The following is a 20,000-nucleotide window of genomic DNA, read 5'->3' as shown; positions in this document are numbered from 1 at the left end:
CTTCCCTTCCCTTCCCTTCCCTTCCCTTCTCCCCTCCCCTCCCCTCTCCCCTCCCCCTCCCCCTCCCCTCTCCTTTCTTCTCTTCTCTCTTCCTTTCTCTTCCCTCCCCTCCTCTCCCCTCCCCTCCTCTTCCTTTCTTTTTTTTATTTTTATTTTTTTATTTTTTATTTTTTTATTTTTTTTTATTTAAGAAAGGATTAATTAACAAAACCATAGGGTAGGAGGGGTACAATTCCACACAATTCCCACCACCCAATCTCCATATCCCACCCCCTCCCCAGTAGCTTTCCCATTCTCTATCCCTCTGGGAGCATGGACCCAGGGTCATTGTGGGTTGCAGAAGGTCGAAGGTCTGGCTTCTGTAATTACTTCCTCGCTGAACATGGGCGTTGACTGGTCGGTCCATACTCCCAGTCTGCCTCTCTGCAAGAGACCTTTTTATCCCCTTTTGTTGCCCTTGTTGTTTTATCATTGCTGTGGTTATTATTATTTTTGTTGTTGTTGTTGGCTAGGAACTTTACTTTTGATATATTTTTAAATGTATCTACTTATTTTAAATTTTATTGTATTTATTTATATTTTTATTTATTTATTTGGATAGAGACATCCAGAAATCGAAAGGAAAGGGAGAGATAGGGAGGGAGAGAGACAAAGAGACACCTGCAACCCTGCTTCACCACAGTACCCCTGCAGGTGGGGGCTAGGGGCTCAAACCCAGGTCCTTGCACATTGCAACTTGTGTGTTCAATAAGCAGCCCTCTGGCCTCTATTTACTTCTTTTTCACCACTATCATCACCAAAGATTGGTGTCCTCATTACCACACCCACAGATAACAACTACAGCTCTCCCATTCTTAAATATAGGTTGACTATTTTACAGTTGTATACTCAGTTCTCTCTATTCCACATATGAGTGAAACCATTCTGGAGTTGTTCTTCACCTTACTTGCTTCACTAAGTATAATCTCCAATTCTATCCACTTTAGCCCATTGGATACAATATCATGTTTTCTGCTGAATAGTACTCTATTGAGTATGTGTCCCATAACATTTTTATCTAGTCATCTGTTAAAGAACATTTTGTTTGTTTCTAGGTTTGTTTTTGGTATTGTGAATATGACCACTATGATCATGGGGTTATACATATCCCTTTGAATCAATGCTGTTCTATCTTTTGAGTCTATGCCTAGTAGTGGAATTTCTGGGTAATATGACATTGCCATCTGTATTTATTTAAGGATTCACCATAATAGCTGGAAGTTCGTATCTTTTTAGTATTTGTTTTTTTAACCAGAGCTCTGTTAAACTCTGGTTTATGGTGGTGGGGGATTGAACCTGGGGTTTTGAAACCTAAGGCATGAGTGTCTTTGCATAACCATTAAGCTATCTACCCTCTGCCCTATTTTTTTTAGTATTTTAAATATGAATTCAACATTTGAGTATGCTTCTCAATACTGTGGCAGACACTTGGAGAGAAATATGTGACTAGAAGGACAATAGAGGGGCTAGCTCCATAGGTTTTAGCTCCAAGTGTTATAAATATGAGACACTAAGTGGTGCAAGTAGAGTCAGGAATGAAGACAAAGGAAGGTTTAATAGTACCCAGGGGAGAGCTTGAGAAGCCCAGATAAAGTATCCAGGAGAGCTTAGGTGGCCCATCCAGGATGAAGAAGACCCAACCTGAGAGCAGGAGCTGAGAAGCCCAAGGTGACAGGACCTTATATAGTGTACTCCTGGGGCCAGGATGTGGCACACCTGGTTAGCCACACACACTACACTGAACCAGATTCAAGAACAGGACCCAGATTCAAGCCCCTTGCCCCACATGTGAGGAGAAAAGTTCCCTAGTGGTGAAGCAGAGCTGCAGGTGTCTTGCTGCCTCTCTCCCTCTCTAGCTTCCCTTCCTCTCACATTCTCTGTCTCTATCCAATAATAAATCCAAATAATATATCCATTTATAGTGTGTGTTGGCTAATTCTGTCATAGGCACAGGATTTATGACCCTTTTAGAGATGTTTTTGATTAGATGTGTTCAGTGCAGACAGGAATAAATCTACTTGTGAGGTTGAGAGGTCTGCTTATTCTCAGAATGTCCCCTTCAGTCTGTTTCAGCAAGATAAGTTATTTCTGTGAAAGTAGGTGGTCAAGGCTCAGCATATTTCCATCAAGGAGGACAGAGCTTTTGTGATAGGTATAGTGCACAGATCCTGTATGGTCTCCCCACAGACTTTTTTTTGTTAATTTTTTCCTTTATTGGGGGATTAATGTTTTACATTTGACAGTGAATCCAGTAGTTTCTACATGCATCACATTTCTCAGTTTTCCACATAACAATACAATGCCTACTAGGTCCTCTGTCAACCTTTTTCAGGACCTGTATTCTACCCCCCACCCACCACACATTCTTTCACTTTGGTGCAAACTGCAGACTTTTAAAGTTAATTTATTTACTTTGCTAGGATGGGAGAATATTCAAAGACAGAGAGAGAGAGAGAGAGAGAGAGAGAGGAGATGAGAAAGGGAAATAACATCATTAGCACAGTTTCACTGCTTGTGAAGATTTCCCCCTGCAGGAAGAGAGCCTGGTTTGCATGTGAGTCCTTGTTCATGGCAATGTGCTAAAAAAAAAATTCACCACTGCACGTTTTCTAAGTGTGGAACTTTGATGTGTGCTATTTTTGTAGTTTGGATGAGGTGATAACTTCCCAAATCTTGAATCTTGTTACTTTTTAGCTGAATTGTCCCCTGAATTTCATTCTTCCCTCACCTTTTATAAACCTCAAGTAGAAACCAGGTTGTATTTTTTTTTTTTTTTAAAACACAGCACTACTCAGTTCTGGCTTAGTGGTGCTGGGGGATTGAACCTGGGACTTCAGATATCAGGCATGAGAGTCTGCTTGCATAACAGTTATACTATACTATATTATTGCACAGTTGTACATTCTTTATAAAATAATTTTGGGGACTCGATGGTGACACACCTGGTTGAGTGTACATGTTACAATGTACAAGGACATAGGTTCAAGCCCCCAGTCCTCACCTGCAGGGTAAAAGCTTTGCAAATGGTGAAGTATTGTGGTGTCTCTGTCTCTACCCTCTCTATCCTTCCCTCTCAATTTCTGACTGTATCCAATAAATAATAAATAATAAATAATAAAATAAAATAAAATTTGTGGTAATGGTTTAATAATGGCATACAAGATCACAAGATTGTTGGAGAATCCCTAATTGTAGTGCTTGTTTTTCTCTGGTTGTTGGTCTGCTTCTAAATTCTGCTTCTAAGACCCCTTCTGTTGCATTGCTTGTGGTCTATTTACATAATTGGTGTTTTCTTTGCATAGGTTTAATACCAACTGGTTCACACACTTTTTCCTTCTCCCCATGCCCTATCCTATGTACATCCTCTTCTGACCTGACACTTCTGCCTCAGGAGATATATATAGGACAGGATTGTGATTACAGCTAGCTAGCTCGCTCTGCATTCCTCATCAATAAAGATTGAACTGCATCCCACTCAGCCATGAGTCTATGGTCATCTCTCTCCTGCCTGTGAAGCTAGACCAGCATCTGGAGCCTGAAACAGGGACCAGCACCAATGTGGGACCTAACCCACCCATCCACCAGGTAAGTAAAGCAGTTTGGCTACCTATCCACTATGTGCTGCCTATCTACTTATGAAGAGATTTCCCAAAGTCTCTACTCTATCTTCATGGGACAGTTTCTCTGTCTCTGGAACATTTTTCTCTGGGCCACACTTTGGGTCCCTGACCAGGAAATTTGGTTCCTTAGGACCATGATCATAGAGCTTGGGAGATGCATGGAGATTTCCCCTGGGACTTTCTGGACTCCCTCTCACATGTTTCCCATGGAGAACTACTCTAACTTGTAGAGCATTCTCCAGTACCCTAGCAGTCCCCAAGAATGGAGACACATGGTTAGATCTACACTCCTGATTCGATTCTTTCTTCTATGGGAAGACTTTAAAAAAATATATTTTTATTTTTATTTATTTATTTGGATAGAGACAGCCAGAAATTGAAAGGGAAGGGGGTGATAGAGAGAGACAGGGATACAGAGAGACACCTGCAGCCCTGCTTCACCACTTGTGAAACTTTCCTCCTGCAGGTGGGGGTCCTTGCGCACTGTAACACATGCGCTCAACCAGGTGTGCCATCACCCAACCCCATGGGAAGACGTTTTTAAAAATTGGTGCCTGCAGCAACCCAGCAGGAACCATCAGAAGCACCCTAAATTGAATTTTGAGGAGACTTTTGGATTAGGACACCCTCCGGGGACTCATGATGCTACATGGCGAGATCTGGGTAATCTGGTTCAAGGTGAAAGAAGCAAAAACTGCCTACCACTTTTCTCTCAATTCCTCCCTCGTTGTTCTCTTTGAATATCTTAAGTTTGCTATCTGCTTTTTTGCGTTTTAAAGAAAGTGATTTGAATAACTGAATTTTTGTATGACATTGACTTTACAAATAAAATGCTGGATGCAGCCATGATGTCTAGAGACATCCAGAAACAGTCCAAAAAATTGTCTTTTTCTCTTTTGATTTTTTACATCTTGGAAACATTTAATCCTGAAAACTGTATGAGTATGGGCAGGGTAGAAAAAGTGCAACGGTTATGTTAATGATTCTCAAGCCTGAGGCTTCTAACCATGGTTCTTCTATTGAGCTTATGCTGTTTAAACAACCTTAAAAGCTTACTAGAAAGGACTTCCAATTATAATCGAGTTATCAATTATAGTAAACTTCTAATATACTACAAGTTTTGCTTCACAAGTAAAAGAATTACAGCTGTCGTCTTCACATGAAAAAGCATCTGCTCAAGTGGAATCCCCAGAAATCCATTTGGACCCCTGTTCTCTGACATCACCCACAAGATGGGATGACTACAACACAATCCCAAAACCAGTGATGTGGCCTGGCACAACCTGAAGAAACTGATTCATAGACTCCAAAGCTCACTATTAACAGAAAAGTGGAATTCAGGTGGGTGACCTTCCCCATCGAGACAGACGTGCAGCATTTCATCCCTTGGCATTTCATCCGTGGTCATCTGCAATGCCCTGAGGGTACTAGTGGGAAGATGAGAATGTCTTCTCCACCTTCCTGGTCAGCTGCCATAGTAGGACGTCCCCCTAGGCTCTTGCCGACCCCAAAACTTAGGCCTATACAGGCATCCAACACCTAGGCATCCAACGCCCCTTGGGTACCCCATTCCTCTGGAGTTCCTAATATTAACAGCTCAGCAACCCAGTCTGTTGATACACTTCCAAAGAATATCTTGGTGGGACCTCCAAATGTTGGACTTCAAATCTAAGGGAGCACCAAGAGACTGAGGTGATATAAAAGCAAAGAGCCTTTATTCTAGCCAGCAAGGGTCGAGTTACTGTTGTATGCTTTACATTGGGTTCTAGTTCTCCCCTGCCAAGAGAATTGGATCAGTCCTGCTAATTTCGCAGGCCCGCTTGGCCCCACCCCAAGGAACCCCGAGAGAGGGTTCCTGAGTTCCAGAGGGAGAGTTGCAGAGTTCGAGTTAGAGAGAGTGCTTGCGCCGCCGCAAAGAGACAGCAGAGTTCTGTTTGGTGATTAGTTTGTCTTAGTTTATGAATCGTTGTTCCTGAATAAAGAAATACAGCTTCCCTGCCCAGCCATTGTCTCCGTGCCTCTGTTACCCGCCCGTGAAGCTAGCCCGGCTGGAGCCTCCGAATTTTTAACAACAAATGGCGCCCACATGGATCTGACCTGCACATCTCTCAGATAAGTAAAGACAATTTGGCTACCTATGCACTATGGCCTTCTCTTCTGCTTGTGAAGAGATCTCCAAAGGCCTCTGCTCTTTCTTCATGAGACTATTTTGCTGTTTCTGGAACATTTATCTCTGGACCACTCTGTGGTTTCCACTTGCTCGGGCGCACTCAGAACAGCCAGCGGGAATAGCCAGCAGGCGGGAGGCGAGGCGCGGAGCTGCTGTTTCCACCTGGTTAAACAGCCAGCCAGCCGGCTGCGCCCAGACAACCCTGGGCACCACACCCACAGCCCCGCAGCCCGCAGGAGGCCGACGCCAGCACACAAGAGCCCCAAGAGCCTGACGCCAGCACGCAGGAGGCTGACGCCAGCAAGATGGAGCCTGATGCCAACATGCTGGTGCCCGATTCCACCACGCAGGAGCCCGATGCCAGCACGCAGGCCAGCCCACAGGAGCCGGCTCTCCACCGTGTGGTGCAGGACACTGGATGCTTGATCCCTCCATGCTGCTCGGCCACTGCGAGCAGGGCAGCAGACATGGCAGGGCCATGGGGCAGGGCCACGGTGGCCTATCATGGCCGCCACCCCTGGGCACCTAGGCCCACACCTTCTACAAAACTGGCCCGCCTGCCCTCTTGCTATGAATTCTGGAACAATCCCAGACCTCCCGGACCCCCGGGCTCCCTGCCGAAACTGGGCACACGAGATCTCCAGCTGCCGGTCTGGTCTGAAGGCAGACAAGCTGGAGTACGCAGAGATTTGTGCAGAGATCACAACCTGCAATTCCTAGAAGTGAAGCTGTGCTGGAAGCCACCTCCGGATGGTGAACCCCCCCCCCAACAACTAAGACAGTACAGATTTAAATTCGTGTTTAAAATGACATGTCTTCATAACAAAGGTTTCTTTCCTTGTGTATTAATGACCATGTTTATGTGTATGTTTAAAGTTTGGTAAACAGTAACTTTAAGGCTAAATTCTTACTAGTCAAAGTTAAATGAAAAAGGTTTTCAACGTAATTCTCATAAAGATAAAATTAACTTACATTTAAAGTCTGAGGTAAAAATTAGTTAACAAGCAATATATTTTAACTAAGTTGGTCTAAACAAAAGGTTAAATAGACTTGTTGATATGTAAAACTCTCTATTACCTTCTCTATTAGAAATGGTAGATCGCACAATGGCTATGCTAATTATTCTCATGCCTGAGGTTTCCTTTCCTGACTCCATCTTGAATGGGTGTAACAAAAGGTTAAAAGATGTTGTTGATATGTAAAAGTCTCAAATTCCTTCTCTATTAGAAATGTTAGATTGTGCTTTGGTTATGCTAATAACAAGTTTGTTTCATAGTAAGTAAATTGCAGCTAGCTTGCCTTTGGGACTCTAGGCCATTCCCCGCCCCCATGCAAATGCCCATCGAGGCAAATACACCCCCCAGAGGCAAGAAAGTACACCCCCCCAGAGGCAAGAAATGTTTTTTTAAGCTGATAAAGTTTTGCCCACAGAGGCAAAAATGGCCCCCTTAGGCCTTCCCTTGGCAGCACACTGGTTCTTGTTACTTGCTTGCATGTTTCTCCATGTTTGTGCCAGTTTCTTTTTTAAAAAATGCCTGTACGATATAGGTTTCTATTCACCCCACATCCTTGATACTGTAGTCATTTAGTTAAAAAGAAAAGGGGGGATTGTTGTATGCTTTACATTGGGTTCTAGTTCTCCCCCGCCAAGAGAATTGGATCAGTCCTGCTAATTTCGCGGGCCCGCTTGGCCCCGCCCCAAGGAACCCCGAGAGAGGGTTCCTGAGTTCCAGAGGGAGAGTTGCAGAGTTCGAGTTAGAGAGAGTGCTTGCGCCGCTGCAAAGAGACAGCAGAGTTCTGTTTGGTGATTAGTTTGTCTTAGTTTATGAATCGTTCCTGAATAAAGAAATACAGCTTCCCTGCCCAGCTGTTGTCTCCGAGCCTCTGTTACCTGCCCGTGAAGCTAGCCCGGCCAGCAGGAGCTGCCGAATTTTAATAACAAGTTACCGAGGGGCTGCCACACCAGCTCTCTGGTAATCAACCCTGTGTTCAAGTCCTACTAGGATATATATACCTTTCAGATTACAGACTACTTGACAGGGTTCAGCTACACAATGTCAGTTTTACAACAGTAGTTATCTATGATGCCCAGGTGCAGGAAGGGGAGGAGGTCTTTTTGACCTTGAGGTTATCTCCTTCTCCGGACCCTAGGCTCCTGGACTGTTTTCTCAGAGTCTGTCCTTGGATTTATCTCCTGCCTTACATATTCCCTGGATTCTCTGTTTACAGCTTTAACTCCTGAGAATTGCTTTTTTCCTCAGGGACAGGCCTGTCTTATAATTGACTACTTAACCCTTAGGTTTCCTGAGACTAGGTTCATTTGTCCCATTATTTACCATCTTACATTAATTTCTTTTTGCTCAGTTCCTACACATTAACAAGAGATACTCAGAGAGACCAGAGCACAGCTCAGCTCTGGCTTATGGTGGTGCTGGAGATTGCATCTGGAATTTTGGACCCTCGGGGACAAGAGTCTTTTTGCATAACCAACCCAGTATCTCTTTTTCCATTCAACTGTTATTGCCATAAAAAGAGTTTGGGAGGGGGCTGTGTGATAGTGCAGCAGGTTAAGCAAAAGTGGCCCAAAGCACAAGGACTAGACAAGGATCCCCATTCAAGCCCTCTGCTACACAACTGCAGGGGGTCGCTTCACAAGCTATGAAGCAGGTCTCCACGTATCTTCTCCATCTTTCTCTCCTTCTCTCCCTCTATTGATTTATCTCTGTCTTATCCTACAACAACATCTAGGACAACAATAACAGTAATAACTACAATAAGGGCAACAAAAATGGGAAAAAAAAGGCCGCTAGGGACAGTGTATTCATAGTGCAAGCACCCAGCCCCAGCAATAACTTTGGAGGCCAAAAAAAAGGGAATCAGTTAAGCACAGAGGGTAGATGGCATAATGGTTATGCAAAGAGACTTTTAATGGCTGAGGCTCCAAAGCCCTAGGTTCAATCACCCCTACCAAGAACAGCCAGAGCTGATCAGTGTTCTGACAAAAAAGAAAATAAACAAATAAAAGACAAGCAGATGTGCACACCAGGAGACAATAGCTAAAGTTAATCCCCTTGGAATTCCACTATGGGAACCTGAGGGCTTTTAAACTATAAGTAGGCTTCTTAGTTTAATCACTGACTCCTGACCAAGAGATACAGCAGGGTGGGGGCATAGTTAATCCAGTGGTTATGCAAGAGACTATCAGAGCTCCACTGCTAGGCCAACAAGGTATATATAGACTGTCTCCTAAGTTTCCTGGTTAGTGCTCTGTCCCCTGGTGTCAACACAAGGCTTCCCTGCTGCTGCTCCAGGTTCTTAGGGCAGTAGCAATGGAGACTCACAGTTGCATTTGGTGAGTCTCTGGGAACTCCTCCCTTCAGCTGTCTTTTTCTTGGTGAAACAGACTGGAGGTGGAGAATCAACTGGTAAACTGCTGGACTGTTACCAGCCACTTAATCTCTCCCTAGGTTTCTCTCTGTCCACGAGCCACCTGTGTTTGCACTCACCAGTGATTTGGTGGGTTCCTGAAGTCATTCTAGTCCTGTCTTGTTGTGGTCCCAGGTGGACTCCTTTGGTATTCCTAGTTGACCCAGGAGGGGAGAGGAGAGAGAAACATCTGCTGCTGCTTTGTAGCTTCTCCTCTGGAAGTCCCTTATAGTAATATTTTAACCCAGGTGCCTGCTCTTCCCAAGTTAACTCTTCTTATAGAAATATTTCTAAAGCTGTACAGTCCTCCCACATTTAGTTTAAACGAGAGTAAAATGTCTGAGCAATAATTCTAATTATTTGTGCCTGTTTTCAAAGCAGCTTGTAAAAATTCATAGAAAGTTGCACAGAAGGGTGGGAGTAGATAGCATGATGGTTATGCAAAGAGACTCTCATGCCTGAGGCTCTGAAGTCCCAGGTTCAATCTATACAACACCATAAGCCAGAGCTGAGCAGTGCTCTGGTAATAAAAAAGAAAGAAAGAGAAGAATGGGAGAAAGAAAGAATGAAAGAAAGTTGCACAGAAAAGGACCATGTTCACATGAATAGTAAGTCTGGAATATGACCATAGCTGATGGGGGGGGGGGTTAATTCTGGAAAAATCAATCAGAAGTAACCGTCCAGAGACAGTTCAAAGTGTCCAAAGCTATGAAATGACTAGAGAGCAAGTTGAGAGGACAGAGCACACACCTGCCTTTTCTAAGAATGCGACAGTCTTCGAGATGGGTCATGGCAACAACTACATGTCTGTGACAACATGATGCCACCAGCAGCGTGTTCGTACCTCTGTGCTGTCTGAAACAAGTCACTAACTGCAGTGCCTACTGAGTTCTTGGAAACTCATCAGCTCAACTGACTTTTGCCTGAAGTGTCAATCAAATGCCAGACTTTGAACAATTATGCCCGGTATTTTTTTTTTCAATGTTTAAAGCTATAAAATCGGCTCAGTGATGTCAAATTTACTACATGTTGAGATGATAAGTATTTGTGTAGAGATGATCTGAAAAATAAATGTAAAATTGGTAATTAAAGGATAGGCAAGCCTAGACTGAAAGCTATACAAACAATTGGAGCAAGCAATTCAATTGGAGGCTGCAGCTGCAGAACTCAGAGGTGAGGAATCATAATGAAAGAAGACACCTTTGAGAATCCAGAGGTAGGATAAGAAGATAACCACAGGACTGTAAAAAAAAAAAAGCTCACTTCCCCCCATACATATGTAATGGATAACTATAGTTGTAACACTGTCATGTACCTCATATTCTGAATTGTATATAAACCCTAGTAAGACTTAGATAAGACGTCAAACACCCAAAACAGCTGTGAGGTCTGGGCCCTAGCCCTTATCCTGAGCTAGTAAATAAAGCTCTTTGTCTTTACATCACCCTGGTCTCTTGGTGAATTTCTTGGATTACTGAACCTAACAATTTGGATGCAGTCGCCAAAATCAATAGTTAAAATTCATTGGTGTCTTATGCCAAAGTAAAAGACTCTGAGGGTGGAAGGCAGAGCTCTGGTCCTGGAACATGAGGGTAGAGGAGGACTTAGTGGGAGTCTAATGGTTATGTGGAAAACTGAGCATGTTACATATGTATAAACTATTGTATTTTACTGTCGACTGTAAATTATTAATACCCCAACAAAGAAACTTGAAAAATAGTTATAATTCATTCCAGCAATTTTTTTAAACTTCCTTCATGGGGGCACTAGCAAATTTTAGACTCATGTGTGGACTGACAGTTATAGTATCCTTTATTAGTGAGGCCAAGCTTTGGGGGCACCAAGCAGAGTGGACATGGCACAGTGCTCTGGCTTGAGTCTTGGGAGAGAGACAGATAATCACTCTAGCATATGAGATGCTTGTGGTAAAAATTTGTGTTCCCTTGCTGAGAACCCAACAGCCCACTCACTGCCCCTCAGAATGCCTCTCCAGGATCTCTTTAAGTGTGAAAATGTGTATATTATGTGGTCAAAGTGGTGCCCACATGTGGTCATCTCAGGTGTTTTCTGTGACAGTGTGACAGCTCAGACTCTTACATGGGTGACCTCCACAGCCAGGACTGCCTGCCTGCCTGCCTGCCTTTGGGAAACTCCACACTGCCTGAGAATGAAGCTGTGAATATGATTGGCCCCACCCCCACCCCTCCTCTGCTCTGAGTAGAGCAAGTCTTCATTTAAGTCATCCAGGGAGAAGTCTGATCCAGATAAACCCATGGACACTCCTTAATCCACTCAGCTGTCCCGCTCTCCTATGAGCTGTCAGCATTCAAAGGGTGGGGAGGTGGTTGGAGACAGGTATAAAGTCTCAGGTTTCTGTCTCCAGAAACAGAATCTTCTAGCTCTGGGAAGTCTCCTGCCTGCTGCTCCAGCCCCTCCAGTTGAGAGGAGCCAGCAAACCTCCTCACAGCAGGTAAGTTACCCAGCTCTCCTTGATGCCTGGGACCCCATCCCCACAGCACCCATCCCCTGTGTGGGCTGTTGGGGGTGGGGATTGAACCTGGGAACCCTGGAATTTATGAGCTTTCAAAGGGGAGTGTATCTCCACAAATAAGGATCTGTTCTGTTCAGCTCTGGTTTATGGTGGTACAGAGGATTGAATCTGAGACTTTGGAGCCTCAGGCAAGAGAGTCTCTTTGCATAACCATTATCCTATCTACTCTCTAGCAATAAATAGTAAATATAAGTACCCCACTAACAATAAATCCCATTGATCTGATCTGGGGCCCATATTCAGCACAGGAGCCTGTGTAACCTCTGCATCCCTGGAGGTCTGAGCTTGATTTCATAGTCATATGTAGGAACATTCTAGGCTGCAGTCATTTCAGGTCAAGTTTTCCATGAGTAGCAGAATATGTTAACCCAGTCTCCCTTTGGAAAGTGGGGCAGTCCCTACCATTGTTGTTCCAAATTGAAGGCAAGGTCCTGTAGAGACCCACAGGAGGTTTCATGATGCTCTTCCTGATGGAGATTACCAGTGATTGAGGAGAGAGTAGTGATCTGTTAGAGGTCTGGGACTATCATGTCTATGTGGGGTTCTTAGAATTCCCTGACTAGAGTCCCAGATGATGGGGCTATCTGGTGACCCCATGGTTAGGATATACTGTACCAGGGCTGGGGAGACAGCAGAATGGTTCTGCAAAGAGATTCTTGTGCCTGAGGCACCAAAGTTGCCAGGTTCAATCCCCAGCACCACCATAAGCCAGAGCTGAGCTTTGCTCTGGATAAAAAATATATATATATATTTCCTGTACCATATAAGACCTTACTATGATTTATGCCATTTAATGGTATTTACAAATAACTGTATCTTAAATACTGAGAAGACCAGTTGTTTCTAGGCACCTTGGTCTAAGATTATAGATGATGTAGTATTTCTTTCTTTTTTACTTATTTATTTTCCATTTTGTTGCCCTTGTTTTTTATTGTCGTAGTTATTATTGTTGTTGTTATTGATGTCATCTTTGGTAGGACAGAGAGAAATGGAAAAAAGGGGAAGACAGAGAGGGGGAGAGAGAGATAGACACCTGCAGACCTGTTTTGCTGCCTGTGAAGTGATGCCTCTGCAGGTGGGGACCTGGGGTTCAAACTGGGAACATTCCACTGGTCCTTTTGCTTAACCCTCTGTGCTAACCCTGATTTAGTATTTCAAAGAGCAAGTCATTAATAGAAATGTAGTAATTTAATCCCACTCTAAAAATTTAATGAGGTTACAAATGTGAAAATCTAAGTGTTTAGATTGAAGGAATGTCTACTCAGAACTGGGGTGTATGCATCACAAATTCTAAGATATTCAATATATTTTACCCCTCCAATAGTTCAGAGATTTATAAGACTTTAAGTTAATAGGAGTGTATATTAACACCATCCCTGGCACCAAAAGTCTGTGTCCCTACCCCCATGCCTCTATAGTGAAGCTAGTAATCTACCCTAACACTCCCATGGATTGCTTACTTGGGTACAATACTGCAATTTTTCCTTTGTATCCTCATTCCTGTTCTAGTTTCTCAACTTTTGTATGAATGGCATCATCCAATATGGATCTTTCTCTTTCTGACTTATTTCACTTAACAGATTTCCTTCTAGCACCATCCAGGATGTATTGGGAAGGTGAGTTCATTATTTTTAATGGCTGAGTGTTCCATTGTGTATGTATAGCACAACTTTCTCAGCTGTTCATCTGAGAAAGTTCTTGGGCACCTGGTTTGCTTCCAGGTTTTGGCTATTATGAATTGTGCTGTTATGAACATAGATGTACACATATCTTTTTGGATGGGTGTAACTGACTAGGTGTCCAGCCCTAAGAGAGGAATGACTGGTCCACAAGGATGGTCCATTTCTGGTCTTGTGAGGGTTCTTCAGACTGCTCTCCACAAGAGTTGGATTAGTTTACATTCCCACCAGCAGTACAAGAGAGATCCTTTGTTGTCCCCACAACCTCTCCACCGTTTGTTGCTGCTGTCATTTTTGATGTCTGACTTTCTCATGGGGATGATGTGGTGTTGGTTATTACACCAGGTTCCCTGCATTGCTTAACACTATGGTCTATTTACATAATCTTTTTTTTGGTCTGAGACCCGCCCTTTATGCAGGGTATTTGTTTAATCCCCACTGGTTCTTGCTCTTTTTCCACTCTTCCCCTTCTCCTAGTCACTTCCTTATTTCCACCCTGCCACTTCCACCTCAGGAGATATAAAATGGCAGGTCAGTAAAGGCAGCATTGCATTGTGTTCCCACTCTGTGAGTCCCAGAGTCTCTCTCTCCAAAGACACGAGTCCCTGATCCCTTTCCCACACAGCAGCCTGGGTTGGCTCAGGTCGAGTTCTCTCCAACCCAGAGAGCACGCGCTAGTGCCTGGGAAGAAGCACCTGCAGTATAGCTCGGCAATATGGTATCTCTTTGTCTTTATTTACATTTCTCTAACAAGCAGTGATGTGGAGCAATTTTTCATATGTCTGTTGGCCATTTGGATCTCTTCCGTAGTAAATATCCTTTTCAGATCCTCTGCCCATTTTTAGATGTATCATTTGTTTTTTTGTTGCTAAGTCTGGTGACCTCTTTATATAGTTTATATATTTTTGTTACTAGCCTCTTGTCTGATGTATGGTGCCACACCTGTCTGGCCAGATAGGCAGGCCACGACCGCAGTGTGACAAAACAGTGCGGGTGACCTGGTTAGGGAACCGGACAGGGGCCTCACAAACTCCTGTACGGAAGACCGTACCCAAGATAGGTGGTGGACAGAAGCCTGGATATTTGTGTGGACGGATCCCTGGGTCTCCCGGTTGGCGGAAAGGCCTTGGATGGCTAGGTGGACTTGGTTTCGCTTCTGAAAGCTTACTGTTGTTGTTTATCATGCTTTATGCAGGCCACCCAGGGAATGTCCAGGAGACTCCGGAGACGCTTACAGTGCAACCCCCCAAGTCTAGTCTGGACATTCCAGATGGGACCCCACTGGATGAAAAGCCCCTTACAACAGTAAATCCCAGCACTTCAAGCCCCAATGACTTGGCTATCCAGGTTGAGCAAGGACTGAGCACTATTCTCAGAAATATTACATTCAATCATACAGACAATGGTCCTTTAGCTTTCCCAGGAAACATGTTACATAGCAACCCTGAAATGCACCTGCATATTGTCTTAGGTAGATTACAGGAAAGTGAGCTTGGCATAAGGATCAGAGCAAGACGCCGTGTTCCCACTAGTGCCCCCCCCTATTCTGGGTATTAAGGTCCAGTGCTTGGAAGGAGAAAGAATAGCCTTTTGGATAAATGAGAGCAGTGAAAGCATTTAGTTCTTACTGATAAATTGACTTTTGTCTGAAACCAAAGGGATGTGGTTAATAACCCATGAAAGAACAGTATGGCTGTGCTTTCGTTTTGCTGGTAGTTGTATGCCTTCAGTCCCTCCTGTCTGTGTTACTTATAAAAAATGTACCCTGCGTACTTTGTGGTCAACTGACTTGGCCAGCTTTTGATTTATGCTTCTTTGTTATGCTATTATAAAAAGAATCTCTATATCAGTAAAAGATTGCAGCAGCATTGAAACTCATGTGTCTCAGTGTTGTCTGTCGCGCCGAATCCACCTCCCACCTATAAGTCTCATTCTCCCTGGATCGGCCTGCTGAGCCCCCAGTTGGGTGGTCGGCGGCAGTATGGCATATGACTATCTTCAAATCTTTGTGGGGCCTTTGGGTGATGGTTTCCTTTGGGTTTCTATCTTTGGGTGATGATTTCCTTAGCTATATAGAAGCTCTACAGTTTTGTATTGTCCCATTGATTTGTTTTTGTTTAGTCTTCTTTGCAATTGGATTTGTATCAACAAAGTTGCCCTTGAGGTTTAGATGGGAAAGAGTTCCACCTATGTTTTCCTCTGAGTATTTGATAGTTTCTGGCCTAACATCCAGTTCCCTGATCACACTGGAGTTGACTTGTTTCTAGTGAGATAAAGTGATTCAATTTTATTCTTCTGCATGTTTCAACCCAGTTTCCCAGCACCATTTATTGAAGAGAGCCTCCTTCCTCCATGTAATACTTTGAGCCACCTAATAAAAAATTAGCTGACTATAGGTTTGGGGGTTTGTTTCTGGGCTTTCAATTCTTTTCCACTGGTCTGTGTACCTATTTTTATTCCTGTACCAGTCCCATTTCATTATGATGGCCTTATAATATAGTGTGAGAACTAGGAGTGTGATGCCACCAATTTTGTTTTCTTTCATCAAGATTGTTTTGGCAATTCTAGGTGTTTCTGTTTCCAGATAAATTATTGAGCTCTAGCCTGTGTCAAAAATAAATAAATAAATAAAAGAAAGAGAGAGAGAAAAAGAAAATAAAAGAAAAAATCTTTGCTTGGGAAAAGCCCTCCTCTAGATGGCTCCTGCTGAATTTGGTATTTTGATAAAGAAATTATATTAAGTGGTCTCTTCCCTGTAGTTGGCTATCTTATTACTCTTGTGTGGGTTTCTTTCTTGGAGTGCAATAGAAAAGAGTCAAACTCACAGTCCGTGGGCCAACTCCATGTTTGCTTTGTCCTTTTCAGCCTCTGTTTGCCAGCCTAAGGGTGGGTTATAGGACTCTTCCTTGGTTCCTTAGAGCTCTCCTACATTCTTTTTCTGCCGCTGGCCTGGAAATCCTACCCTCACCTGAAATTCCCAGGTTTAAAGCAGCCTCCTTGCAGAGCTTATGCCAGGTGTAGTCTTCAAGCTGCCATCTTGGCTCCATCCACCCCAGCCACCTCCTCATGTCACTGTTTTAATATAGATCTCTGAGCAGTATTTAGGTGAGATTACGTGCACCATGTGAGCTTAACTTGCTGCACTACCGCCCAACTCCCGTCTTACTAGATTTTTGTGAATGCTTTTTTTGAAGAAAAATTAAAGAGTTGGAAAGAGATGTCAGTAGAATCTGTGGGCTTTGTAATGGTCCTAATAGGCAGGATAACTCACTAAATGTTTCCATAATCTCTTCATTTACATTGAACATCTAGGGTATTGTACCTTTTATTCACTACAGTATCTTCCATCTAGGGGCCATACTGTCCAGTGAAGAGGAGGCTGTGCTGCTAGATTTCTAACAGAGTCTCAAGCTAAGGCTGTGATTGATCTTCCATTTTCTGGCCTGAAAGACATTCAGGAAAAGAGGAAGAGATGGCAGTTTCTTGGGTAAGTGACTTGCCCCCCATCAGAGTCTGTTTCTTTTTTCTCTTGAATAAGTTGTTCTTTAATTGATACATGTTTAATTTACTCTTTCTGTTTTGCCCATCATATTACTTTCTGTATCTCTTGTCTCTTTCTTTCTCTTTCTGTCAGGGCACTGATCATCCCTGGCTTATGGTGGGTGAAGGAATTGAACCTTGAACCTGAGAGCCTCAGTCAGAAATCTTATGTTATCTCCTCCACTCTCATTTTTTCACTTACTCTTTTTAATTATGTAATTTTTATTCATAAAATGGAAACACTGAGATGTCTATAGTATAAGAGGTGTACAATTCCATACAGTTTCTACTACCAGAATGCCACATCCCATCCCCTCCCCTGATGGTTATGCAGGGGTACATAGCATAATGGTTATGTGAGATGTTTGAATCCACTGCTCCAGAAAACCATTTTTTCTTTGCATTTTATTTGATAGGAGACACCTACAAGCCTGTTTTACTGCTCATTAAGTATCCCCCATTCAGGAGGGAAGCAGGCCTCAAGCCTAGGTCCTGTTTCATGGTGATATGCACAATTAATTAACCAGGTGCACCACTGCTGCACACCTGATAATAATTAATTTATTTGTATAACATTCTTGCAGTTTTAACTTTGTTTTTGGACACTGACTCTACACAGAGAAACGTAGTGTGGTATGATAACTCTAAATAGTATAATTTCCATGCTTCAATAATGATGTTAATTTTATAAAGAGCTATGTGTGGCTAGAGAGGCTTCACTTCTAGCAAGCTTATCATAATCATTATGTGCTATTTTTTTATCCCATCTTCTATTATAACTGTGGATTCATTATAAATTCATTATACCCAGTGGCCATTTTCTTTCTTATTTATATTTTTGAGTTTTCTGTTGGTGAAGAGAATTGAATAAGGAAAGTGAGGTGTAAAGTGAAGTAGAGATATCTCTATCTCTGTGTGTCATATGAAATTGTTTTTCATATTTAATAAATGAAATTAATGTTTATTTTCTTTTAACAAAGAAGATAAACCAGACGTTGAGTACTAAATCCCCCAGGACTATAGGCTCAATTCTAGTTAATTTATACTTCACTCTCCAATCCAACTCTCTTTACCTATATAAACTCTCCCTTTAAATAAGGAAGAAAATGTCAAAACTGCTCTACTACTTGTGAAGAGTGTCTCCCCCAGGCCTCCCATTTATGTGAGAATGAGGATATTGAATCTAGGTCCTTTTTCTTTTTCTCAAGATTTTATTTATTTATGAGAAAAATAGGAGGAGAGAGAAAGAACCAGACAACACTCTGACACATGTGCTACCATGGAAAAAACTCAGGACCTCATGCTTGAGAGTCCAAAGCTTGATCACTGGACAACCTCCCGGACCACAAATATATGTCCTTTTATATGGCAACATGAGCACCCTATCAGCTGTACTCCCAGACAGTCCACTAAGGATTTATTATTAACTAATTACCAAACTATAGAGAGGGAATAGTGAGAATAGGGATATCTCTCTGTCACATGTGATGCCAAGGATTGTACTCAGGGCCTGAGTGAAAGAATGTCCAGCATTCTAATCAATGTACCAACCTCTAGACAATGATTAAGAGGTATGTGATGCTCACATCACCAAAGACATGTTTTCAGATGAGACAATAATTCACAGACTTCATAAAATAGAGACTGAATGGATAAACTGTTGTCACTTGCATTTTCTCACAGAAAATATTGCATACATTTTAGGGCTCAGTGACCTATGAAGATGTAACTGTGATATTCACTCAAGAGGAGTGGGCACTATTGAATCCTTCAGAGAAGAAACTCTACAGAGATGTGATGTGTGAAAACTTCAGAAACTTTCTTTCAATAGGTAACTATAATTGCCTTAATTTTTCAACCAGAAGACAAATCACTTTTTGTTCAGCAATGTAGCAATGGAGACACTGTTAATTGAGCACGGTTTGACCATGAGTCATGATGGATTAAAATTTATAATTTCTAATACATTTATACTTTGTAATTTTAGAAAAGATACAAGAACATTCCACCAAAGAGCAGCATAATTTGCCTGGGAGTAAACAAAGGTGAGAGATACATTTACAATGAAGTGTGATGTACCACGTAAAAAGCTACTGTGTTTAAAAAATGCTGTCTCTGTAATTTACAGAGATCTGGTGCCTGCATGGTTTCCCTGTGTAAGTAGACTCATGGGTTCTTGATTGTGTGCTCTGATTTAATAATTGCATAGCACCCCTCTGAATATAATTTATTAAGAAAATGAAATTTATAATCACTACAACAAATAGATTAATTTTTCAAATAAGCTGATCAAAAATACTTCATGAATAGGTTATAGAATAGTTGGTTGAACAAGTGACTCAAACAAGAAGTATGTGATCTATATGACTAAACTCATCATTTGAATCACTGGCAACAAAAGTACCATATGATGTTCTACATTATCTGTCTTTTATCCAATTCATAGGAAAATCATTCTCACATCTAACAAGTAAACTTAAATTATAAAAGGGGAGCAAAGATGCTTAGTATTTGTAAAATATTACACTTGGAAACAATAAGAATATCTTCAATGTATGAATACTTATATTTTTATGAAACTTAGAGAAAAGATCAATCTTTTCAATAAAAAATTTCAACAGAATCGTAAAACTTGCTATTAACAAATACTAGTTCAATTAATACATACAAAGTACCTGTAAAGATATAATTAGTTTTAGCATAATATATTTTATGAAAGTATTTAGATTTCACCAATTTTTTAAACATTTATTTACATATTTATGTTCCTTTTTGTTCTCCTTGTTGATTTCACCAATTTTTATCTTATTTATTTACTTATTGGATAGAGACACCCAGAAATCAAGAGGAAGGGATAAATAGAGAGTGAGAAAGGCAGAGAGTCTCCAGCATTCCTACTTCAACACTTGCAAAGCTTTCCTCCTGCAGTTGGGGACCAGGGTCCCAAACCTGAGTCTTTGAGCATTACAGCATGT

At 42.1% G+C, this 20,000-nt stretch overlaps 2 protein-coding genes and 1 long non-coding RNA gene across 6 annotated transcripts in view; 2 read left to right on the top strand and 1 right to left on the bottom strand.

Moving 5' to 3' along the window:
* The window catches only part of LOC132532454 (uncharacterized), a 242,782-nt gene extending 238,254 nt beyond the window's left edge, over positions 1–4,528 (top strand). Inside the window, exons 3-4 of the long non-coding RNA XR_009544409.1 lie at positions 3,431–3,624; positions 4,126–4,528. This is a non-coding gene — a long non-coding RNA (uncharacterized LOC132532454). The remainder of the gene's footprint in view (positions 1–3,430; positions 3,625–4,125) is intronic.
* The window catches only part of LOC107523368 (zinc finger protein 709-like), a 486,341-nt gene extending 467,127 nt beyond the window's left edge, over positions 1–19,214 (top strand). Inside the window, exons 1-4 of one of the 3 annotated variants that reach the window (XR_009553949.1) lie at positions 11,637–11,725; positions 16,838–16,972; positions 18,730–18,856; positions 19,013–19,208. The gene's annotated coding sequence lies outside the window, so the exon portion shown is untranslated. Of the gene's footprint in view, positions 1–11,636; positions 11,726–16,837; positions 16,973–18,729; positions 18,857–19,012 lie in introns of those variants that run through there. The other 2 variants (XR_009553948.1, XR_009553950.1) reach the window with 2 other exon arrangements.
* The window catches only part of LOC103125926 (zinc finger protein 709-like), a 221,705-nt gene continuing 209,884 nt past the window's right edge, over positions 8,180–20,000 (bottom strand). For both annotated transcript variants that reach the window (XR_009553957.1, XR_009553955.1), the window contains one exon: positions 8,180–9,409. The gene's annotated coding sequence lies outside the window, so the exon portion shown is untranslated. The remainder of the gene's footprint in view (positions 9,410–20,000) is intronic.

This window comes from Erinaceus europaeus, chromosome 13 (genome assembly GCF_950295315.1).
Source record: "Erinaceus europaeus chromosome 13, mEriEur2.1, whole genome shotgun sequence".
NCBI lineage: Eukaryota > Metazoa > Chordata > Mammalia > Eulipotyphla > Erinaceidae > Erinaceus > Erinaceus europaeus.
The sequence above is the reverse complement of the archived record's forward strand: the minus strand, read 5'-3'. Positions and strand labels throughout refer to the sequence as shown.